The 6,000-nt window shown below is 40.2% G+C and overlaps 1 pseudogene; it reads right to left on the minus strand.

Annotated features, from left to right (window-relative positions):
- Positions 1 to 1,553: 1,553 nt before the first annotated feature.
- On the minus strand, positions 1,554 to 5,743 carry LOC117953978 (annotated as a pseudogene).
- Between the last annotated feature and the right edge of the window lie 257 nt (positions 5,744 to 6,000).

Genomic DNA, 6,000 nt, shown 5'->3' on the forward strand with positions numbered 1-6,000 from the left:
TTGTATTCCATAAAATATGAGAATAAAATATTATACCACACATCTTGCTTGACATTTACTCACTGTTTAGCTGTTCAAGACGTGTGCGTGTGTTTTGTGATGAATTTTACATTTTGTAATTTTGCTAAACTAAAGTGTGTAATTATGCAACAAGGGGTAAGGATGATAGCTTTGGGTAATTCATTTCTTGACTTCTTGATAATTCTATCTCATCTGTACATATTGTCCAGTATATTAAGAGTGCAGTTTCATTAATGGCCACACGATGGTGACTGTGAACACCTCACACCCTAAAAAGCTGTTGCCGCTCCTGTCCTCGTGTAAAATGTGATCTAAACAAAAGCCGAAGGCTGGTTAAAATCAGAGTTGAGTTGATCCGTGTTATTCTTGGTCTGATCTGGGGTAAAAATTAACATTTAGTGTCATGTCCTTAATACTTTTACTGGTAGTCAGGCTCTGTCAGCAGGATTTACAAATGTGTGCAGACGTTCACTCATAAGAGCTCGGATTCTGACCTCGGTGGGCCATGTGATGTGATCCAAGCACACCACATAACACACTCGTATACAGATGTAAACCAACGAATGCGTGTGAATGCTGCCAGCTGAAATTAATGTCTGAATTGCTGAAAATGCATTACGCTGCTGAAAGACATTGCTATAGAAAGGCTTAAAGCTTTATTGTAATATTGTCGAAGTTGAAAAGAATTGCCTAAAATAAATACTTTGTATTAATGAAAGATGGGAAAAAGCATTTCCCTAAGGAGTGGAGAACTGAAATGTATTGCCTGAAAAGAAAGCTTTGAACAAAGCAAACAAAACCCTTACATTTCCACATATCAACACACTCCGTTTCAGGACAATTATGTCTTTTTAATTAAATATTCTCTAAATCCTTTAAATGATATTCTTGTATTTTGAGGCTTCAGATGTATGGTAGAGGCATTGTTCTTTTTAAAATTTGTATCTAAATATACATGCACTTCCTTCAAAGCAGTACAGCAGTTATTTACAGTTTAGTTTAAGTTAGCTGTGAAACTGTTGTTTGATTGTATTGATACCATACTAAAGCTGTCTTGAAGATTGAATGCAGATGAATATAACTTGCTGTGATTTCCCTTGTGAAATGTTGAAATGACTTAATGACCTATACAAATCATTATGCAATTAAAACAATATAAATTGATTGACAGGTAGAACAACACAACAATAATAATAGCATTTTTTCTAAACACCCTAAATGAAAAATAAAATAAATCTAATTTGTGTTGTCTTCAAGAACCTTTTAAGCTGCTTCTCAAAACCTTTGTATAATTGTTTCATTCAGCTAACTGCTGCAACCTGCTGTTCTATTTTTAGGTTTTACTGCACTGCATGTTGACCCATGATACACTGCTATACTTTTTCTCTGTTAATATTACTTTAATCTACCATTTTGTTACCGTTTGCTTCAAATATTTGACTGCAAATAGGTACCATAAAGTTTGTACTTAGTAATTGATAGTTCTTTTTACTATTATTGTTAGCATCCCCTTCAAACGTTAACCTTAACAACTCTCAGACCTGTTTAATCACACAAACCTTCAGTGGTAATATCTTCAGCGGGATTTTATCCACAGTGCGCATGTATGGAAACAGCCTCTAAGTGAAAGTGTGTGTGAAGGTGTGTGTGTGTGTGTGTGTGTGTGTGTGTGTGTGTGTGTGTATGGTCGTATCAGGATCAGAGAACAACAGCTCTCCTCTGTTCCATTCCAGATTCACTCTGATCCTCTGGAGCTTCTTCTCCACTCTGATATCAGTGAGTGGAGCTGTTGGTGAGCATGCTGAGTATTCACCCTTATGAAACCGCATTTCCCATAATCCAGACCGCATGTGTTGCTTTCTCTGGAAAGACCCTGCTAACAAACCCAGTCGCGAGCATGCATTGTCTCCAACCTCAACCTCCCAGCTGTGAGTCCCTGAGTTGAAGCACTTAGAGCCCTGGACAATGAAGCAATGATCAAACCTCTCTGGGCCATAAGGAAGCTGCTGTCTCTCTCCTCCTCTCCCGCTGGTCAGATCTGAAGACAGGATGAGTTCTGGATTAGCAGAGTTTCGGTCCAGAAACACAGGTGTGCAGGAGACCATCTCCTTCATCTTGTTCAAAGGTCAGTTTACGCAGGTGTTTGGCCTTATCTATAGGAGCTCCTGAGAGCAGCTGTGGATGATTCAGCAGGGGCCGACGCTGGGCTCTTTCCACTGCGGCCTTGTAGTACAGGAATGAGACATCTTCAGCTCTAAGCTCCTCCTCTGGTGCTCTGACTGTGTCTGAAAGAGTTGCTATCCCTCTGCTTCTTCTTCTCCATCATCATCTGACTCTTCTGCTCCTCTTCCTCCCTCAGTGCAGCCATCCTGGCCTCCTCTTCCTCTTCTAGGAACTGGCAAAGCTTCTTAAACTGTTCCTCAGTCTGCCTCCCAGTTTGTCCAACCTGGACCTAAATGTCTTCTGTTGTTTGAATAAACTTCCCTTCAATTCGTTTAAAAACCTTTAAAGTCAGTTTTAAGGGCTTCAGCGTTTCCTGAAGTTTCTTCTTGTGTTGTTGTGAATCTGTGTCTGGTGTGTTTTTCTGAATCTCTGCATACGAGACACACTGGCATGGATGTTCCAGACAGAAGAGGTTGTTTCTCGGAGTGCAGACTGCAGAGAGCCTCTGAAGCTCTCTGGTCTCTCTCCCGTAAGAGAGGTTCGTTAACACCAGATTAACAGTTGGGTGTTCCTTTGAAGACCTTCTCTCATAAACTGGACACTCGTTTGTCGGTTTCCCTCGCCACTTTTCTCAGCTCCTTAGACAGTCTTTACAGAAGACAAAACGACAGGATCCCTAAAGACGCCAAAACAGACCGGACAGCTCTTCTGATCTGGAAGCTATTATGTGTCTGAGTGAAGCTGAAAACAGACAGCACGTCAAATCAGGAAGTCAATGGTGTTCCCCTCCCTGCTGTAGAAAGTTGCCTCAGTTACTTTCCATTTGAGTCTTGATGGGTTTTTTTTTCAGTCAGCAACAGGAAGTATTTCACTACTGCAGTACTCCCTCCTGTGACTGTCCTCCCTCATTTGAAGTCACGGCTTTGATATGAAGATAAATCTTACCCTGTACCTGTCAGTGCTTCTCTTCTCAGCAAGACACTGAACAATAACAAACTTGTGTCCTGGTTAGAGCGTTGTTAGGCAGCTGTTGTACTGCATGCTTTGTTTTATTAGTGATAATGCTGATTCAGTAGCATTCACACTAATTAAACAGAGCTGCAAGACAAAAGCACAATTACAAAACCCATTGAAAATAACGAGTGCAAAATGTCAAAGTCTATCACCCACAGTGGTGTATCTGGGATGACATTCAACTTGGCCTTTCAGTTAGATCAGCAGCTTTTCACACTTGCCCAGCTCCACAGTGGGCTTGTGAGCCTCTGTAGGTCAACTCACAAACTCTTGGCAAACTTTCAGAGTCACACCTTTTACCACTATGCTAGATGAAATTCCTACTTTAACTACTTTTTTACTTTTCTTTCTTCCCATACACTCATAAACATTTTAATAGGGGTTAATTTGGTCCCTTAAGAATTGTGACCAAGATAAGTTAGTAAATACAATTGCTCTTACATAGACAAACAAGGCCTGGTCACACCAGCATTTAAAATGGCAAAATTAATTAATTAACTATTCATGCAGATAATGGGAGATTTGAGGTCAGATCGAGAATTTCTCATTGATAGAAAAAGAGTAGAGGTGCTTCCAGCCCCTTATTCAGAGTTTTAGTTTTAACTTTTTTAATGGGAAGCCCACGTGAAACAAGGTTTTAATCATACCTTACTTAGTGGTCTGGAAGGTGACATTAAAAGCCGAGGTAAAGGCTGTAACAAGGATGTGAGCGTAGGTGTTTCCAGAAAGGAAGTGATGGTTTTTAATTAATTGCAAGAATGAGCATGAGCAGTGTTTGTGTTACTATACTTCCAATTAATCCTATTTATAATGTTAAACTGCTTATTGTGTATTCAACCTTTAGCTTCAATTTCTTTTATAACCGTTTATTCATGGCACCTGATACTTTTCCCACTTGTGTGTCAGCAGCTATACGTGCAGAAATAGCTGCTTCATTTGCCCTCACTTACAGTGTTATCAGATGAAACGCAGCATGGCAGAGAACATACAGTGTGCTCTTTTCATTACATACCAATCTGTAACAGTCTCTAGCTTCAGCTTCATCATCAGCATTATAAAAAAATGTATTATGTGATCTATGGCTCTGAAGGGACCCATTAATTTTCGGAGTCTGCAGTCTGGCCTGAGACAATAAGACTTCATTCCTCTTGTTTATTTATCTTTATATGACATAATACCTCAGACTGACAAGACCTCCCCAAACTATCAGTTGTCTAAATTTTTTTTTTTGTTGGGGTTTGCAGTCATAGATATCTTCTGGTCCATTTACAACAGTGACAAATTTGTATAAAGATTATTGATACTTTCCTCCTAACTCACAGCTGATAACAAATCTCAAGCTGTGTGATACATTCAAATGCTCTTTCACCATATTAATGGAGGAGGAAAGTTAACCCAACTTCTTCAATGCAGCGTCTGCATCACTGGTGCCAATGCCTGAAGCCAAGTTACCACAATGTATACATAGTACTGGTTTTAGGTAATTACCTCAGCTCTGTCATACCTTAACAGCAGGTAAACTGATTTGAAAAGAAAAGAAATAGGTGCGGCAGGACTTGGTAACAGATTACAGTTGACAGTATGCATTAGCTGGAACAGATTATCTCCCAAGCTTCATGCTTTTCAAACCAGGGTTTCCCTAAACATCAGGAGGGCATGGTGGGTCATTGTGACCCTCTGTGACTGGTTCCCCCCTCTCTATCTTACCCATAAAGCATTTTACAGAGCATGATTTATCCTGCAGTGTTAGCCCATCATATTACAGATTTGGACTAAATGCATGGATGGATCAATGCATTGGATATTGCAAGCTGTCATGACACAGTGTCTTTTATAGGGATACCTGTATGCGAAGTGGAAATCTACTTATTATTTTTTTAAATATCTCATTTAGTCAGTGTGAGAGCATAATTCAGTCCAGGAGTCTTCTTTTTCTGCCATTCTACTTAAGCCTCTTATAGGCTCTTTGTGCATTTTCCTTTGCTTCCTTGGCCACAGCTTTCTTTTCATCTTCTATCCATCTTTACTGCTTCTTCCAGCAGCAACACCATTACATCAGTAAACATAGTGCAGCCACATCATGGTGTCTGAGAACCTGGCTGATCACAACATTGTGGAGGTATTCACTGTTTGAGTTTTTTTTCTTTTGTATATGTACATTACTTCATCGTGTATGACAAGATAGTAAAATGCAGTTGAAAGGGATATTAAAGTGTGTGTCCTTTCAGTAATTATTTTCACTTTTGTTCATCTGAACGTTTCCCAACCCGTTTCATCATTCTATAGCACAACTATTTTTTCAATGTCAGCAGGATTGTCAAGTTCTGTCAAAGGCAGACTGGACAAACTATTGTCTTTTTTGCCCATGACATACCTTCGGAACATTGCACTTTATATCATCCCTTAAACCCTGATCAGACCTGATCACTGTCACCCTATATAACAACCAATACATATCCACACAAGGTGATTGATAGATCCATCACTGCAGCCTTCGATCCCTCAGTGTTTGCCTCACCCAGCTTAGGTCAAAGGTCATCCTCATCTACTCTTACCTTCTCTGTGATCAGTTTGTTCTCCTCTGTGGATTTTTTAAACGCTGATCCTCAATCAGCCGCTCATCAGTCACGCTGTGTGAAACACTGGCTAGTCACTATGTTCTACATGGCCCCTTTTGCCAGCAGTGTCCTTGGGGGACATGGTGAATGTGCTGATGACCTGTCGTTCTATATTTATCACTGCCAAACGTCTATTAATGGGTCCCCACCAACCCAGTGAGCCAGCTGTGGACCCTGGGCGTTC

The sequence above is a fragment of the Etheostoma cragini genome, chromosome 12 (assembly GCF_013103735.1).
Source record: "Etheostoma cragini isolate CJK2018 chromosome 12, CSU_Ecrag_1.0, whole genome shotgun sequence".
NCBI lineage: Eukaryota > Metazoa > Chordata > Actinopteri > Perciformes > Percidae > Etheostoma > Etheostoma cragini.